Consider the following 19,591-nt stretch of genomic DNA (forward strand, 5'->3'; position numbering starts at 1 on the left):
ATCTTCCCCCCGTTGTAAATAGTTTGACGTTTTGTGTTTTGATGTAAATAAATATCATTTTGCTTTAAAGAAAATAGTGGTCGTTTTGGGATGATTTTTGTGGAAACCCGTATTAGTTTTTTTTCTCGTGTGTTTTTACCTTATTTTTATTTTCCTTATTTTTATTTTCCTGCGTTGCACCCCGGTTGCCTAGGCCGGGGTGTAACATATGGGGGCTCGTCCAATCACTGTGGGGTCCGAGGACCGCTTCAGCCTCCGTCTGTCTTCGCTGGAGGGTCCGTGGGACCGCTCCAGCCTTCATCCGCCTTCGCTGGAGGGTCCGTGGGACCACTCCAGCCTTCGTCGTCTGCTGGAGGGTCAGGGGGACCGCTCCAGCCTCCATCAGTTTCATCTGCCTCCGCTGGAGGGTCCGGGGGTCCGCTTCAGTCTTCATTTGCCTTCGCTGGGGGGTCCGAGGGACCGCCTCAGCCTTCGTCGTCTGCTGGAGGGTCAGGGGGACCGCTCCAGCCTCCATCAGTTTCATCTGCCTCCGCTGGAGGGTCCGTGGGACCGCTTCAGTTTTCATTTGCCTTCGCTGGGGGGTCCGAGGGGCCGCCTCAGCCTTCGTCGTCTGCTGGAGGGTCAGGGGGACCGCTCCAGCCTCCATCAGTTTCATCTGCCTCCGCTGGAGGGTCCGAGGGGCCGCCTCAGCCTTCGTCGTCTGCTGGAGGGTCAGGGGGACCGCTCCAGCCTCCATCAGTTTCATCTGCCTCCGCTGGAGGGTCCGTGGGACCGCTTCAGTCTTCATTTGCCTTCGCTGGGGGGTCCGAGGGACCGCCTCAGCCTTCGTCGTCTGCTGGAGGGTCCGTGGGGCCGCTCCAGCCTTCATCCGCCTTCGCTGGAGTGTCCGAGGGACCGCTCCAGCCTTCATCAGCTTCGTTTGTCTTCGCTGGAGGATCCGAGGGCCCGCTCCGGTTTTCCGTTTCCACTGGAGGACCCGTCCAGTCATCAGCGTCGCCTGCGGGACGGTGGCCGGTGCCGTATGGGCTGGACATGGAACTTTTCATTTTTTCGTTGGGGTTGTATGTTTTAAATGTTTGTTTTTTTTGGGTGGGGGGTATGTTAGGTCTATGCTGGGTCAAGTGTGCTGCCTGTGCAGGTGTTTACCGGTCACGACCCACTGGTGTTCCTTTCCCGAATGTGCAACTCCAATCAAAGACTTATGCGCTGGTCCTTGTTGTTGCAAGATTTTAACTTGGAGATCAGCTACAAGAAAGGGAAGGTTAACGTATTGGCTGACACCCTGTCTAGAGCACTGTCTCCTTGAATTAAACATTTTGGGGTTAATGTTAATTCTTGGGTAAGGGGGTGTTACGACTGTGGCCGTAATTGTGTGGGGATTTGAGTGTCTAGGTGCTCCTCCGGGTATGTTACGATTTGGCGTTGGTAATGTGTTGTTTTTGCGTGACTGTTATGTGTTTCCTACTTTACTTTGAAAGTCTGTGTCATCTTAGTGTGTTCAGTTTACGTTTCCTTGTCTCGTCAGTTCTAATTTGCCCCGGCTGTGTTTCCCTCCTGTGGTCCATTCCCTGATTGCTCCTTCTATGTATTTAAGCCCTGTGTTTCTGTATGTCATGGTCGCGATCTTCCCCCCCGTTGTAAATAGTTTGACGTTTTGTGTTTTGATGTAAATAAATTCGTTTTGAGACACTTTTTGGGATTTTGGTGGAGAGCCTTAGTGTTTTTCTTCGTAGTTTTATTTTCCTTATTTTTATTTTCCTGCGTTGCACCCCGTTTGCCTAGGCCGGGGTGTAACAGCCAGTATGGGGATTGAACCCATGACTTTGGCGTTATTAGCACCACGCTCTGACCAGCTGAGCTATCCGGCCCACAACTTGTCCCTAAACCGACACCTTTTTTTTGTCTAATATACCAAAAAAGAGGGTGGAAGAACTGTTAAGAACACAAGAGCAATGTGTGTTTACAAGAAATTACTTCAACATAGTGGGAAAAAAACTCTTCTGTTGACTTACAAAAAATGCTTTAAGAAGAAATTTGCCACAAAACAATACATGGTGTGCGTCTTCTACTGTTAGGGTCGATAGGTGATGTTATGGTTCAAAAATATTGGGGATGGAGACAAGAGAAAAACCACAATAACAACACTGGTCCGGTCGGGTTGAGTCAAACGATGATTTTAATGATCACACACGTGGGAGATGGAAACTGCAGACAGCATCAGATCTCAAAATGGTGGAGCATTGCTCAAACTTTTATAGCCTCTGGTTCTCCCACCTTATCATAAAAGCCTAAACATTCACATGCTTTCTCTCACACAGCGCCTAAGCTACGACCTTGGCTCCCTGTTTATCTGCTCCTGCTGAGATGGGGCAGAAAACTCCAGTATGTTCTGTTCTCTTCTAATCAGACAAATAAGGCAATGACTTTCTGCGAACAGTATTTCTTATAACTCAGCAGTATAATGCATCATAAAACAATATCATTCATTCACAATAAATCAGCAGTCTACTTTAATGCAAATCAGTTTAACTAATGCAATAGTTGTCGGCTTCTTCTAATTCAGGAGAATAATGCAAAGTAAAACTACATAATAATTCACAATCTTTAATTAGGGGTCTAACATGGCATAAAATAATATTATAATCTAACAGTGAGGATATAAAGCAGCAGTTTTTGATGCAGTATGCTGTGTCAGACTTTGGAAATGAGTGATTTATCCAGAAAGTAGCTGGAAAAGTGATTTGGAGATTGTAGCTAAGCATGTAATGTATTCATTAGCGTGTCATGTGTAAGTGAATTTTGTGGTTTGCTGTCATTTGTAGTTGCGTACATCACTCACCTGGAAGTTGGTAGAGGTTTTTTCTTGGATCCCACCAAATAAAATCCACAATCTATCACCAGACAGCACCTTAGATGGCTGCTGGAACGGCCAGTATGGGGGTTCAACCCATGACCTTGGCGTTATTAGCACCACGCTCTGACCAGCTGAGCTAACCGGCCTACAACTTGTGTGCAAACTGATCCTTTTGTTGACTAATATACCAAAAAAGAGGGTGGAAGAACTGTTAAGAACACAAGAGAAATGTGTGTTTACAAGAAATTACTTCAAGCTGTACCAATGAAAGCCAACTCTTGGAAGCTCCCACTGATCAGAAGCCACCTATGCAGGTGGAGTTCCACCAACAGCCTGCTTCCAAGTCGTGATTTTTTCACCCGTGTCGCTTGAGGTCATGGCATGTTATTGACTTTCTATGGTTGCTTCTAAGCCAAGACTACTGGAGCCTGGCACTGATAAGGCCAAGTTCATGGCTTCAGTCCCCAACCTGGCCATTGGAGCCTCGTTTGAGAACTCGTAGAGTCTCTGTTGAAGGACATGAAGTTGACAACAGCGTAGCAATTTTGGATGACATAAAGGAGCTGAGGTTAGCATGCTGCGAACGCATGCCTGCTCCTCAAGGACGCACAACCAACCACGAAGGGACTCGAACCCTCAATCTTCTGATCCGAAGTCAGACGCCTTGTCCGTTAGGCCACGTGGTCTGGCAGAAGCTCCCACTTTTCACGAACGTTCGTTGGAGTCTGCTTGAGCCAACTGCTGGTGTTGGGTTGGTCACGTGGCTGGTGGACATTGCTTGATTGTTGCTTGAAATAATTGATTGTTGCTTGAAATAAGTGCATGCCACAGCATTTCTCCCATGTATCACGCTCTTAAAAACGTAGTCCTACCTGCCACATGCACAGTGGATCCACCCACTAAGCCAGAGTATCAACTGCCAATGGACGTCATAAAGCTTACGTGGCCCGATCTGTCACCTGGAAGTTGGCAGAAGTTTTTTTCTTGGATCCCACCAAACAAAACCACCGTCTACAATGAGACAGCACCTTCCATACTGGAATGGCCAGTATGGGGATTGAACCCATGACTTTGGCGTTATTAGCACCACGCTCTGACCAGCTGAGCTAACCGGCCCACAACTTGTCCCTAAACCGACACCTTTTTTTTGTCTAATATACCAAAAAAGAGGGTGGAAGAACTGTTAAGAACACAAGAGAAATGTGTGTTTACAAGAAATTACTTCAACATAGTGGGAAAAAAACCTCTTCTGTTGACTTACAAAAAATGCTTTCAGAAGAAATTTGCCACAAAACAATACATGGTGTGCGTCTTCTACTGTTAGGGTCGATAGGTGAGGATATAAAGCAGCAGTTTTTGATGCAGTATGCTGTGTCAGACTTTGGAAATGAGTGATTTATCCAGAAAGTAGCTGGAAAAGTGATTTGGAGATTGTAGCTAAGCATGTAATGTATTCATTAGCGTGTCATGTGTCAGTGAATTTTGTGGTTTGCTGTCATTTGTAGTTGCGTACATCACTCACCTGGAAGTTGGCAGAGGTTTTTTCTTGGATCGCACCAAATAAAATCCACAATCTATCACCAGACAGCACCTTAGATGGCTGCTGGAATGGCCAGTATGGGGATTGAACCCATGACCTTGGCGTTATTAGCACCACGCTCTGCCCAGCTGAGCTAACCGGCCTACAACTTGTGTGCAAATTAATCCTTTTGTTGACTAATATACCAAAAAAGAGGGTGGAAGAACTGTTAAGAACACAAGAGAAATGTGTGTTTACAAGAAATTACTTCAAGCTGTACCAATGAAAGCCAACTCTTGGAAGCTCCCACTGATCAGAAGCCACCTATGCAGGTGGAGTTCCACCAACAGCCTGCTTCCAAGTCGTGATTTTTTCACCCGTGTCGCTTGAGGTCATGGCATGTTATTGACTTTCTATGGTTGCTTCTAAGCCAAGACTACTGGAGCCTGGCACTGATAAGGCCAAGTTCATGGCTTCAGTTCCCAACCTGGCCATTCGAGCCTCGTTTGAGAACTCGTAGAGTCTCTGTTGAAGGACATGAAGTTGACAACAGCGTAGCAATTTTGGATGACATAAAGGAGCTGAGGTTGGCATGCTGCGAACGCATGCCTGCTCCTCAAGGACTCACAACCAACCACGAAGGGACTCGAACCCTCAATCTTCTGATCCGAAGTCAGACGCCTTGTCCGTTAGGCCACGTGGTCTGGCAGAAGCTCCCACTTTTCACGAACGTTCGTTGGAGTCTGCTTGAGCCAACTGCTGGTGTTGGGTTGGTCACGTGGCTGGTGGATATTGCTTGATTGTTGCTTGAAATAATTGATTGTTGCTTGAAATAAGTGCATGCCACAGCATTTCTCCCATGTATCACGCTCTTAAAAACGTAGTCCTACCTGCCACATGCACAGTGGATCCACCCACTAAGCCAGAGTATCAACTGCCAATGGACGTCATAAAGCTTACGTGGCCCGATCTGACACCTGGAAGTTGGCAGAAGTTTTTTTCTTGGATCCCACCAAACAAAACTACAGTCTACCATGAGACAGCACCTTCCATACTGGAATGGCCAGTATGGGGATTGAACCCATGACTTTGGCGTTATTAGCACCACGCTCTGACCAGCTGAGCTATCCGGCCCACAACTTGTCCCTAAACCGACACCTTTTTTTTGTCTAATATACCAAAAAAGAGGGTGGAAGAACTGTTAAGAACACAAGAGCAATGTGTGTTTACAAGAAATTACTTCAACATAGTGGGAAAAAAACTCTTCTGTTGACTTACAAAAAATGCTTTAAGAAGAAATTTGCCACAAAACAATACATGGTGTGCGTCTTCTACTGTTAGGGTCGATAGGTGATGTTATGGTTCAAAAATATTGGGGATGGAGACAAGAGAAAAACCACAATAACAACACTGGTCCGGTCGGGTTGAGTCAAACGATGATTTTAATGATCACACACGTGGGAGATGGAAACTGCAGACAGCATCAGATCTCAAAATGGTGGAGCATTGCTCAAACTTTTATAGCCTCTGGTTCTCCCACCTTATCATAAAAGCCTAAACATTCACATGCTTTCTCTCACACAGCGCCTAAGCTACGACCTTGGCTCCCTGTTTATCTGCTCCTGCTGAGATGGGGCAGAAAACTCCAGTATGTTCTGTTCTCTTCTAATCAGACAAATAAGGCAATGACTTTCTGCGAACAGTATTTCTTATAACTCAGCAGTATAATGCATCATAAAACAATATCATTCATTCACAATAAATCAGCAGTCTACTTTAATGCAAATCAGTTTAACTAATGCAATAGTTGTCGGCTTCTTCTAATTCAGGAGAATAATGCAAAGTAAAACTACATAATAATTCACAATCTTTAATTAGGGGTCTAACATGGCATAAAATAATATTATAATCTAACAGTGAGGATATAAAGCAGCAGTTTTTGATGCAGTATGCTGTGTCAGACTTTGGAAATGAGTGATTTATCCAGAAAGTAGCTGGAAAAGTGATTTGGAGATTGTAGCTAAGCATGTAATGTATTCATTAGCGTGTCATGTGTAAGTGAATTTTGTGGTTTGCTGTCATTTGTAGTTGCGTACATCACTCACCTGGAAGTTGGTAGAGGTTTTTTCTTGGATCCCACCAAATAAAATCCACAATCTATCACCAGACAGCACCTTAGATGGCTGCTGGAACGGCCAGTATGGGGGTTCAACCCATGACCTTGGCGTTATTAGCACCACGCTCTGACCAGCTGAGCTAACCGGCCTACAACTTGTGTGCAAACTGATCCTTTTGTTGACTAATATACCAAAAAAGAGGGTGGAAGAACTGTTAAGAACACAAGAGAAATGTGTGTTTACAAGAAATTACTTCAAGCTGTACCAATGAAAGCCAACTCTTGGAAGCTCCCACTGATCAGAAGCCACCTATGCAGGTGGAGTTCCACCAACAGCCTGCTTCCAAGTCGTGATTTTTTCACCCGTGTCGCTTGAGGTCATGGCATGTTATTGACTTTCTATGGTTGCTTCTAAGCCAAGACTACTGGAGCCTGGCACTGATAAGGCCAAGTTCATGGCTTCAGTCCCCAACCTGGCCATTGGAGCCTCGTTTGAGAACTCGTAGAGTCTCTGTTGAAGGACATGAAGTTGACAACAGCGTAGCAATTTTGGATGACATAAAGGAGCTGAGGTTAGCATGCTGCGAACGCATGCCTGCTCCTCAAGGACGCACAACCAACCACGAAGGGACTCGAACCCTCAATCTTCTGATCCGAAGTCAGACACCTTGTCCGTTAGGCCACGTGGTCTGGCAGAAGCTCCCACTTTTCACGAACGTTCGTTGGAGTCTGCTTGAGCCAACTGCTGGTGTTGGGTTGGTCACGTGGCTGGTGGATATTGCTTGATTGTTGCTTGAAATAATTGATTGTTGCTTGAAATAAGTGCATGCCACAGCATTTCTCCCATGTATCACGCTCTTAAAAACGTAGTCCTACCTGCCACATGCACAGTGGATCCACCCACTAAGCCAGAGTATCAACTGCCAATGGACGTCATAAAGCTTACGTGGCCCGATCTGTCACCTGGAAGTTGGCAGAAGTTTTTTTCTTGGATCCCACCAAACAAAACCACAGTCTACCATGAGACAGCACCTTCCATACTGGAATGGCCAGTATGGGGATTGAACCCATGACTTTGGCGTTATTAGCACCACGCTCTGACCAGCTGAGCTAACCGGCCCACAACTTGTGCCTAAACCGACCCCTTTTTTTTGTCTAATATACCAAAAAAGAGGGTGGAAGAACTGTTAAGAACACAAGAGAAATGTGTGTTTACAAGAAATTACTTCAACATAGTGGGAAAAAAACCTCTTCTGTTTACTTACAAAAAATGCTTTCAGAAGAAATTTGCCACAAAACAATACATGGTGTGCGTCTTCTACTGTTAGGGTCGATAGGTGAGGATATAAAGCAGCAGTTTTTGATGCAGTATGCTGTGTCAGACTTTGGAAATGAGTGATTTATCCAGAAAGTAGCTGGAAAAGTGATTTGGAGATTGTAGCTAAGCATGTAATGTATTCATTAGCGTGTCATGTGTCAGTGAATTTTGTGGTTTGCTGTCATTTGTAGTTGCGTACATCACTCACCTGGAAGTTGGCAGAGGTTTTTTCTTGGATCCCACCAAATAAAATCCACAGTCTATCACGAGACAGCACCTTGGATGGCTGCTGGAATGGCCAGTATGGGGATTGAACCCATGACCTTGGCGTTATTAGCACCACGGTCTGACCAGCTGAGCTAACCGGCCCACAACTTGTGCCTAAACCGACCCCTTTTTTTGTCCAATATACCAAAAAAGAGGGTGGAAGAACTGTTAAGAACACAAGAGAAATGTGTTTTTACAAGAAATTACTTCAACATAGTGGAAAAAAAACTTGAACCCATGACTTTGGCATTATTAGCACCACGCTCTGACCAGCTCAGCTAACCGTTGATGGAGGAATTAACAGTGAAGTGAGGAAGTAATTATTGAAGTTAACTCAGAAAGATCAATTAGAGAAAAAGAGTCTAACTTAACATCAATGGTACTAAGAGTAACTGTAGATAATATTGCATCTGTGGGATGATTATTGGTAATTTTTTGTCTAATGATAAAAATTTTATTTGTGAAGAAGTTCATGAAGTCATTACTAGTTAACGTTAAAGGGATGGTTGGCTCAAAAGAGCTCTGACTTTTTGTCAGCCTGGCTACAGTGCTGAAGAGAAACCTGGGGTTGTTCTTATTTTCTTCAATCAGTGATGAATAGTAAGATGTTCTGGCTTTGCGGAGGGCTTTCTTATAAAGCAGCAAACTATTTCTCCAGGCTAAATGATGATCCTCTAAATTTTCCTCTCCAGCTTACGAGTCATCTGCTTTAGGGTACGTGTTTCAGAATTATACCACGGAGTCAGGTACTTCTGATTTGAGGCCTTAGTTTTCACAGGAGCTACAGTATCCAGAGTCGTACGTAGTGAGGAGGTAAAATTATTAACAAGATAATCGACCTCTGTTGGGGTAGCGTTCAGATAGCTCCTCTGCTCTATGTTGGTACAGGGCATTGAAGATGATAACAGTGGGTGCATTATATTCTTAAACTTAGTTACAGCACTTTCAGAAAGACATCTACTGTGATGACATCTACTCCCCACTGCTGTGTAATCAATCATTGCAAATGTAAATGTAAATTTTCAGCTCAGGAGGGTAACTCCTACATTCCAGCTGCATTGTGCTCCTCAAAGAAGCAGAAATCCTTGTTGCACAAACAACAAAAACAAAGTTCTGGTTGTGTAGGGGGGGGGGGGGGGGCTTCCAGATGTTGAGCAGCTGCACTGTTTCCCTGTCTTTTGTTCCTTCTTCCCACTAAAGAAATATTCTTTAATAATATATTAATGTTCAAAGGCAAAGAGGAAACACACACTGCATACTAAAGTGTGTGTGGAACATGAGGACACATCACCATGGCAGAGCACCCGGTATGGATTGCAAACCATGATAAAAAACACTGACATGGAGTGCACATTATCTGCAGGTTTCCACAGGGGGAAATTAGACTTATGTGGCTGCAGCTCACAAGTTCTTGTTTTTATAGTTCTGTGTAACAAAAATAAAAGTAATGTTAACATTGCTGTTCACAAAATTTATAGCTGTAATAAAATTCTACTTTATTTCTTCACCTGCAGGAAGTGTAGTCAGCTGATTTTAATGCCATTTTTAACATATGATGATTGATATTTTGGTTTAAAATGATCAAATGTGTCCTGAAGCTGGGAGGTTAAATAAATCCAGTCTGGTGTGTGTAAAATAATCAGCTGTAGTTTGTTTCATAGGGTCATTTTCTGCAGAGACAATGTAGACTGACAGTCTCACAACTCTGTCTCAAGCCAGGCTGTGAAGTAATCATGACCTTTAATCTATAGATTCATAATCCACGACACAAAGTTTGTATTCATGGAATTGAAATTGAGGTTTTATACTTTTAAGTCATTAAAAAAGCACACACTTGGATAATGGAGGGGTATCAGCAGAATAAACCAAATTGTTTTCTCACACAGGGCACTCACATATTTTTTTTTTTCTACTTGTTAACTACATTATTAATTTTACTAGCAGGGAATACATCCTCGATTAGATTAGAAAACATCTATGGAATGATACTGGAATAAGCAAACATTTAGGCCTGAGACGACATGTAAATGAGAGCAAACAGCAAGATCATTTAATGGGGTTGAGATGTAGAAAGAATGGGTTGGTTTGAAATACAACGGTTAACCTTTTTTTTCTTGACTGCCATGGTCATGCCTTTGTGCTCACATGCTCTCTTTCGTGCCCTTTTAACACTTTGAAGCATTTATTTATTATTTATTATTTAATTTTATTTTTATATTATGTTTTTATATTATATATATATATTTATATTATTTTATTTTTTTCTGGAGTCAATGTGACATCTATAGAATAATTATGAATTTATTCTAAACAAATTAAAACCTACTGACTGCAGTAACAAGAATATTTAAAACTATTTTTAAATGAAATAATTTGTGTATTATTCTCAGTTTCCTGTTTTCTTCTTTCTGGATAGAATCTCACACCAACACATTCAAAGAGAGATATAAAAAATAAATGTAAACTTTTTTTATCACTCTGTGCTGTTTTTTGTTTGTTTGTTTTTTATGTGACTTATTTGTGCCTTTATGGTATTTTATATTCCCAATGCACCCTTAATCAAATGGGTGGAGAAAAAAAATACAAACAAGAAAAACAAGCAAAGCTGATGAACATTTGGAGCCAGACAACACAAGTTGAGACAAGAACACAGTGACAAACCTTGGGTGTATAGTAGAGATTCTTCAGCTTCTGCTCTGTTTGAACAACCTGTAAGTCTCTCTTCTTTTTACCATAAACTTATATATTTATTATATTATAGATCACTTTTTTGTGATTTGACATGTGAAATTCTAGTGTGGCTGGAATCAAATAGTTTGATGAACAGACGACATTTGATATCTGGAGTTCATATAAATATTAAATATGTAAGTACCTGATTCAAAACACTGCTTCACAAACTAATGGATTTTCTACAACAGGAAGTAAATATTTGTTATCCTGATGGGATTAGACTGACAAAATTTATCATGTTAACATATCATAAATCAGTCTGTCAATCACTCAGAAAATTGAAAGATAAATACACAGTCGTCTTAACATCATATTTACACACATTTATGAATTACCAAAAAATGAACTGCTGCCTAAAAACAAACATAATTTTATTCAAAGTGGCGATGTTACAGAAGGTATTCAGTCGCTGGATTTCAGTACAAAATGGGCAAATTTCAGTGGGCAAATTTAGCACAATTTAGAAAAAACACATACATTTAGATATTGTACAAACACAACCCCCTTTTTTCTTAGTTTTAAAAAAACAAAGTATATTGACTCTTTTTCATAAGAAAGTGTATGACAACAGCAGGTAAACAAGAATTACTGAAACAGAAAAATGTATCTGTCATGATCCACTGTTTGCTCTGTTAATCATAACCAACAGAATAGATAAATTGAGCTTGTATTAATTTTTACTTTTATGTGGTCTGTTTTGGTGTTTGGCTTTAGAGACAGTTACAAACACTGGATTTACAATGAACTCTCTTAATGGAAGACTTGGGTAATGATGGTCTCCCTCCTTGAGAGTCTTCCTCACTTGGCTGATGTTGTGATGAAGGCTTTTTTTTACCGTGATAGGATCTGGATCATCCACACGTGTCTTCTGTGGAAGTCCAGGCCTTTCTCTGGTCTTTTCTTCTGTGAATGGACTAAACTGTCGATGTGTCCTCTGCCGATTGACTATTTCTTTCAGAGCTGCTCCACAGGAGGTCAGGGTGTCACATAAACAGCTTTAACTGCACAACAACACATTTAAATCATTTCCACACTTCTTAGTGTGGTTAATTAAAAAAAAATAATGATAAAAAATCCCTAAAACCAATCTAACTCCATTAAAGGTTTAAGGGACTTATTAAAGACAACTCTTTTTTTTACTTTAGTCTTTTTTCTTTTTCTTTTTTTTTACAAATAATCAATAAAACCTGTAAAAAAAATATCCACTCTTAAATCTGCACTTTAGAATGTTCCACTAGAGTCCTAAAGTTTTTACTCCTCGTAGCTGTGGGTATATGAGAACCAAAATGTGAACTCACAGGCAGAAAGGATTAAAAAGCTAACCCAAAAATCCAGAGAAGTCAAAAGCCAAAATCCAAATTTCAGGAAAACACACAAGAGAACAACTTCTCAACAGAAAATAAATGCCAGCTTCAATGGCATTTATTGCCAATTTCAAGAAACACAGAAATTTTGGTTGAGTAAAAAATATATTGAATGAATCCTTGAATACAACAGTTCACATGGGGTGCATCTTGGTTTTCAATTACTCTGAAACGGAAACATTTCCAGTATCATGTCATTGTTCCATCTTCTTGTATTGTGATAGTTGAAGCTGTTAATGAGTCACTGAGGCATGTTGGTCTAATGAAAGCTGTGATCTTTGCAGGTTGTTCACATGAAGAGTAAACTGGAAACATTTTACAATAATGGATTTGAGTTTTGTTCATTATGTAGTCATAATCAGCTGATCAGACCTGAGGTAAAAAGTTGTTTTTTTGTTTTTTTTTCTCTCTAAATAAAAATTCAGGTATCAACACAAACTGTGGCCCAATAATGGAGGCGTTAACTTGAATGTGGTTTTGGAGAACTGTTACAGTCTTGATATCTCATGCAGCTCTGTACAAATTATTGCAACAGATTTAATGTTCAAAGGCAAAGAATGCATTTGAACTACAAATTAAAGTGTGTGTGGAAGTGAATCAATACACTTGAGTTTCACACGGAAAATAACCACAGTGAACTAGACCAGTTCAAACTTGTATAATTACTCAGGTTTGACTAACAGTCAGTTTCTACTGGGCGTTGCTCAGACAAGTACAACATTCACAACCAGGCTCACGTGCACGTTACTATCATCTGCTGGTTTACTCAGGGAAAAACAAATAGTCTGTGTTATATAGCTTGAAAACACGCATCACAGCAACTACAGGGTGGGGTTTGTTGGACTGACAAGCTTTTGTTTGTAGTAAGGCAGGTCTTTATTTTTGAGTGAGATGCAACGAAAAGTTTAAAAGTTACTAATTTTTGTTTTTACAGCATTACTTGTTGCACTTTTGGGTCTGATAAAATGTTACTATTGACTGCCACTGGCTGGTAGCCTGTAAGAACTTTGGCTTTATTAAGCCTTAACACATTTGAACAGGTCAGTTAGCTACAGAAACCAAACTGAAGAGCCACTCCCATGATTGATCTGAATCTGGAAACAAAAGGAAATCAAAGTGAATTGAGCTGCGAGTGATAGTGAAAATGCTTCCTCAAAATTAATGTGTTAAACATTATTTGTTGCATAACATGAATCATTTGAATCTGAAAGAAAGAATTTTGTTCCACTTATCACTGCATCATTTTTTTTGTTAAATACACATCGTGACAAAATGAAGTATGCATTAAGATAAAGTCAAGTAAATAGTATTACGACAACACCAAGAGAAAAACAAAATAAATATCCACCCATCCAAATATGTATCCACACACACACACGTATGAGTATATGGTTATGGCGTTAACGTCATTTTAACAAGATTAACGCTGACAGCACTGATATATATGTGTATCTTACATCATTTGTGTGTCTCTGGATGTATTTCACAAACTCAGCAACTTCCTCATTTTCTTCAATGAAGACACCTTCAAAGTTCCCCTGCTCTGAAGTGCTGAACGAACACAGTGACAGTTGTTTGAAAAGAAACATCAAAATACAATTTTTGTACAAATCCATATTTGATTTATGTCCACAATGCATAACGTACCTTGCATTTGATTGAAAGCGATAAAGCTTGCGGTTTCCATCAACTGACACGGCGAGCATGTCTGGAGTGCAGGCAGGGCAGCTAAAGCATGGCTCCTTGCACATCCTGTCCACTTCACACTTTACAGCACTCCACTCCAAGAAACTTTTACTGAAGGCATCAGCTGATATTCGGCCAGTCTTTTAAGTAGAGGACAAACAACAGAATATTCAAGGACAGTCATAATAAGATTAGATTAGACTAGATTTCATGTTGTTTTCAAAGCGGTCTGGTAAATCCAAATGACCTTTGACAGGTGCCCACATATACTGCGGGCCGAGGGTAATTCAAAACAATGTAGCAATGTACAATTTGCACTAAAACCTGCAAACACATCTATTGTGTATGTAGTGTGTGACAAAAGAGCAACTTACCATTTATGGTTACAAGAGCCACAATTGCACCGGGTGAAACCTCAACGTTACCTGCTGGGCAGTCACACACAGTCTGGCCTTTGCACAGGCAACAGCCGAACTAACATTAAAACACACAATATATACAAAAAGAATTAGAAATGAACTGATACACAATAAATATACAATAACAGCACACACTCATAGTACATAGCAAGAAATGCATAGGACTTAAAAACCGTACCTATTGGCCTGTGAAACTCTGATGAAGGCTTCAAAAACCCTCCTGTTACTGCCTCTCTGCTGTGCAGGACAAAGCTTGTGTGAACTGCAATATCACAGTCAGCACAAAGGAATGGAAGAGGCAGGCAGTCCAGACACCTCACAACTACTTGTTTGCCACACTGACACACACGGTGTGACTGTGGATCCAGAGTAGCTAACATATTGTCTATAAGACAAGGCCTGGCCTCTTTCCACTTTAGCAAGGACACCATGTTTCTGATCGCCCAGTGAGTAGCAGCTGACTCAGACAACGTCTCACAAGTCATGGCTGCGTCCTCTTCTCCATCCTCCAACAACTGAAGGAGCTCCTGACGAAGCACCTCAGTTCCACACACTAACAGAAAATAATAAAGAAACTCTTCCACAAAGTGAAAAACACTCTAGGCAGTATGTTTCTTAGGACTGCACAAAAGCCCTGCCTAACTCAACTATAACAACAAATATAAAAGCAAACTTTAAAAAAGGAATCACAACATATAAAAGAAGGTAAAGTACCTTTTGTTGGGTTGACACTGGCAACATAACTAGGTTCTTCACGTGGACATTGATGCTGATCTGCAGACACTGGGGGGGAAAAGAGATCGAAGAATATTTACTTACTGAAATTCTTTGGTGAAAACAAGTTGTGAGATAAAATCAATGGTTGTGTGAATACTGACCACATGGCAACTAGTACTTCGACTGGATGATGGTCTTTGAGGAATAAAATCTCCCTGTCTGTCACGTTTTTTCCAGCGCACTGGTCTTGGCTGAGGTTCACTCTGTGCATCATTCTACGCAATTAACAAGAAGAAATGCAACACCTAAAATACAGTCCATGATTAAAGCGTGGTGGGGGCGGCATCACAGGCATGGGCAGAAAAAAACCAAAACAAACGTTCATGCTGAGCCACAGCTGTAAAAGCTGCTGGTCATAATATCAGTTTGGATATGTGGTGAGAGGGAAACATGAAGATGAAACCAGGAGATGTCCTTACTGGATCATCAGAGCTGAACAGGTGATGGAGAAACAGGTTTACCTTTCAGGTGACATGAATGAGTTGAAGTTATGAACTGTTTCTGAGAGACAAATTACACCAGGATCCTTTTCTATGTAGCTGACAGCTGGTAACTGTGCAGGGGCGGGTCTAGCAAAGTGTTGCCAGGGGGGCAGGTAGGGCATTAACAGGGAGAGGGGGGCACAAAGACATACTTTTCTTTCTTATTCTCATTTAAAATGTCTCGCTTTTAACAAATAATTATCTGAATCTTACAACCAAAGTTTTTTATCTGATGTAAAATGTATAGAAATCATACATATACCAACAAGACTGTACATCACTGTCACAACAGCGTTTGTTTTCATTCAAAGGCTTTATGGCTTTAATACCTGGGGGGCCGGTCTCTAGTCAAAATGCCCAGGCTGAGTTTTTGTCCCAGTCCAGCCCTGGCCAACGGGGAAACAAATGCCGACACTGCGGTGCAAGTCTCGGACGACAGTACACCTAAAGCTGGGCAGACACTGCAATTTTCAAACTGCACGATTGGCTCGCAGGGGTTATAAGTTCGTAGGTCACGATGCAGGTCTCACACTATATCGCCCGATGCTCTGATGCGACCCGAGTGCTCACACTGTGCCTCCATAAAATGAAGCTTATAACAGAAAATCTGTCGCTCGCTCTCCTTTCTTTCACTCACACAGACACACCACCACCATCAACTTTGCTAAATTGCTAATGAAAAACATTGATCAGGCAGCTGTGATTGAGCAGCAATGTAAATCCAACTATTTTCACGGTTGTTGTGGTCGTGATCATTTTGTGATGCCACATCGAAAAGGCTCAGATGAGCTTTCCAAAGTTCTACAAGTTGTGTCTCCATCGCTTGTGTCCAGATCACATGCTGCACAGCCGTGCTGCTCCGTCTTTTTCACCGACGTTTACGTGTTTGCGCGTGAGCAGTGTGAGCGGCTGCGGTGACACCCTGACGAGCGAGAAATGTTTGTTTCCCTCAGAGAAATAAAAAAGGCTGCAAAAGTACAGGAGGAATGGGAAAAGGGAAACACCTGGCTGGAAAAGGTCACCATAACACCTATAAAGCGCACTGCACTGTGTGCCGGCGCACTTTTTCCATAGGCATGCTTCTAGTGGTGGGCACATGAAGAACATGAGGGGCGTGAAAGCTCGGGGAACCCTTAACCAATTTCTTGTCCACCAGGCCACGGCAGAAGCAGATATGGTATGTAAACACTGGTTTGTTTTTTAAACCCTCTGGTTAAGGTTAATATGGGCATGTGCAGTGAATATCAGCGCTATGTGGCCAGAAGTGTGATAATATAATTTATTTTGTGTAATAGACAACTGCAAGGATAGATGATTACAACAAATAGATCACTAATATATAAAAGTAATACATAGATGAATAATGATGATGAGTTAAGATGCGTACTCAAGCGGGTTTACAAATGGGAGCAAAAGCTGAAATAATGCCTCTACTGAAGCCAATTGCACTAAATGCACTAAATGTGCACTGTTACAAGAATATTTTTCTTTCTATTGTTTTCTATTAATTTATATAATTTTAAATTAAGCAGGACAGAGTTCTTTTAAAGAAAGATTTACTTTTATTCTCAAAAGTTAAGCACACTGAAAAAAATGCAATAGGGTGGTTGTTGAATTTGCATAGAATTACTTCATATATCCAGCATGACTAATTTAAATTTCACATCTAAACATATTTTTGTCTTTTAATTTTCACATATTCTTTAAGAATATTCATTCTTTTAGAACAAATCATGTTGAAAAGAAACAAGTTAGTCGTGTTTTATCCTCAAGCTCCGCCCCCTGGAAAGGAAAAATCGGCTGCACTGTCCGCCATTTTTGTCTCTCGCTTTGGAAAATCTACTACCATCTGGAGTTTTACACTTGAAGGTAAATAAGATTTTAAAGCTAACACACCAGTGAGAAAGAGTGTAGACCCTTTATATATGTGGACTTTTACTGGGGTGTTGTTATTTTACAGGTATGTGGGCTGTTTATCGAAAACCATGAAAGGCTAATGTAAGGCTCCAGTTAGCTAATGGTAACCGAAATTATGCGATAAGCAAATTAGTAATTAACATATATAATGTGAGTTAATATTGTTTGTATATTCTTTCAGTCTAAATTAACAGACTATTACAAACTTGCATCGGTGTCTGTAGTAAGTGGTGGTACCTGCAGTGTCTTAACCATTAAACAAGCTAATGTAGGGCTGGGATATGACTAGTTTGTTGAAACGTGTCTGCTGCCAATGTGACTGCTCACACATGGTAACATTACCAGCACATAGCCACAGCCGCTATAAACATGCTGAAAGGTCAATCTAGCTTCTGTAGTCAGCAGCTGGAAGACTCAACACAGACCCAAGATTCAGTGTAACGGTTATCTAAATGTTGTGTGTCCTGTTTGTAAGCCCAGAAAAAGAAATTAAATAAAATGACGACCTTGAGCTTCAAGCTAATGTAAGCGTAATGCTATAGCATAAAGCGACTAATGCAATGATGAGGTTGTTAAATTAGTAAAAATACAGTAAATATATCCAACATGAATCATTTATATTTTTGGTCTAAACTGTAGTATCAGGTAAATGTTAAGTGGTAGGAACATCCATAACCTCAAATAACGGAACATAAACATAATTAAGTCTCACGCCTTTCACTTGTTTTAGAAGGATGTTCAGTCTTTTAAAACCAGTCATATCAAAATAACAGAAAATAGTTATGCTTTCTGTTGAAACTCCCCCCCCCCGGGTGTGTTCTGCGAGGGAAAATTCACTGTGGCGGTCCGCCATTTTTTGTCTTCGCTTCGTTTACGTTTGGTGCTGAGCTTTACTTTGTAGAGGTAAACTGAAAACTACATGTTTGAGAGGACACGAAGAGAACATCCATTAGATGGGGAAGTTTTTCTCATGAATTGCTGTTGTGCAACATAATGTAAAAAACAAGTCATTCCTTAAGTTAACTAACGATAATGCTAGCTTAAGCTGCGAGACAATATTATGTGCATTAGCTTTTTTTCAGTGTGTGCCCAGTCACATTCGCTTGTTTTTTCTCAGTGAATACAGACTAACAAACTTGTGTCCATTTAGTTAACTGGGGCCCGTTCTTCGTACGTCGCTTACTACATCCAAGATCAAATGACACATCCAAGACCAAACCATCGCGCTAACCGTGAGCTCGCTAATCCGGTTCCCCGAACACACCTGCTGTTGACGATTAGTACAGCTGGACGCAGTAATGTGACATCACTGGGTGTCGTAAAAGGGGCTACGCATCGATAGTAGAAACATTGATCGGCAACCCGCTGATTGGTCGGCGAAAATGTCGAAGGGGCGTGCTCGGTATTTTCCGGCAGCAGAGCAAGAACTCATGAGTGAGGGATTTCAGGAGTTTCAGAGTTTAATTAAAACGCAAGAGAACACTGCAAAGGCTGCAAAAGCAAGGAGAGAGGGCTGGCAGAAAGTTGCTGACAAATCAAACTCGTAGGTAATTTAATAATAATAATAATAATGGATTGGGTTTATATAGCGCTTTCCAAGGCACCCAAAGCGCTTTACGATACCACTATTCATTCACTCCCACATTCACACACTGGTGGAAGCAGCTACGGTTGTAGCCAGGCTGCCATATCGCGCCATCGGCCCCTCTGGCCAACACCAGTAGGCGGTAGGGTAGATCTATCATATGACACTATATTGTCCAATATCATATGGCATTATATTATATTATAATATGTTATATTATATCCCCTTTCACATTAGAGCCACAACAGGACCCACAAGAACATGGGAACAAGTAAAAGTGGAATACAGGAGTATTCTGCAGAATGGTAATATTTATCTCTTAGATTGCTTTTCGTCTCTTGGCAAGGTAATACTGGCCTGTAATACTCTGTTAGTTTGTTCATAACAGCAACCAAGAAAAGGGCAGAGGAAAAAAAGACAGGTGGTGGTCCTGCACCCCCTCGTCAACAAGTTGGTTAAGTAAATAATACCCTCACGGGAATATCGATATCTCTCAATGAGCACACTGTCGCGCTGAGCTAAAGGATCCTGTCTATCCCGCAATATACGCTGAA

General features: G+C 41.2%; 1 protein-coding gene, 1 long non-coding RNA gene and 6 other non-coding genes across 9 annotated transcripts in view; 2 read left to right on the top strand and 6 right to left on the bottom strand.

Annotated features, from left to right (window-relative positions):
- LOC145419302 (uncharacterized) overlaps positions 1–19,591 on the top strand; it is a 134,834-nt gene that overhangs the window by 96,835 nt on the left and 18,408 nt on the right. The window contains exon 1 of one of the 2 annotated variants that reach the window (XR_013905821.1): positions 9,354–10,785. The exons of the other annotated variant lie outside the window; for it this stretch is intronic. This is a non-coding gene — a long non-coding RNA (uncharacterized LOC145419302). Of the gene's footprint in view, positions 1–9,353; positions 10,786–19,591 lie in introns of those variants that run through there. 2 annotated transcript variants of the gene reach the window in all.
- The window catches only part of LOC113017667 (NACHT, LRR and PYD domains-containing protein 12-like), a 174,693-nt gene that overhangs the window by 91,396 nt on the left and 63,706 nt on the right, over positions 1–19,591 (top strand). The window lies entirely within an intron of this gene.
- trnar-ucg (transfer RNA arginine (anticodon UCG)) lies at positions 3,468–3,540 on the bottom strand. The gene has a single exon. It is a non-coding gene; the product is annotated as a tRNA-Arg (tRNA).
- trnai-aau (transfer RNA isoleucine (anticodon AAU)) lies at positions 3,897–3,970 on the bottom strand. The gene has a single exon. It is a non-coding gene; the product is annotated as a tRNA-Ile (tRNA).
- Positions 4,464–4,537, bottom strand: trnai-aau (transfer RNA isoleucine (anticodon AAU)). The gene has a single exon. It is a non-coding gene; the product is annotated as a tRNA-Ile (tRNA).
- On the bottom strand, positions 5,005–5,077 carry trnar-ucg (transfer RNA arginine (anticodon UCG)). The gene has a single exon. It is a non-coding gene; the product is annotated as a tRNA-Arg (tRNA).
- On the bottom strand, positions 7,107–7,179 carry trnar-ucg (transfer RNA arginine (anticodon UCG)). Its single transcript has one exon. It is a non-coding gene; the product is annotated as a tRNA-Arg (tRNA).
- trnai-aau (transfer RNA isoleucine (anticodon AAU)) lies at positions 7,536–7,609 on the bottom strand. The gene has a single exon. It is a non-coding gene; the product is annotated as a tRNA-Ile (tRNA).

The sequence above is a fragment of the Astatotilapia calliptera genome, chromosome 3, assembly GCF_964374335.1.
Source record: "Astatotilapia calliptera chromosome 3, fAstCal68.1, whole genome shotgun sequence".
In the NCBI taxonomy this organism is placed as follows: Eukaryota; Metazoa; Chordata; class Actinopteri; order Cichliformes; family Cichlidae; genus Astatotilapia; species Astatotilapia calliptera.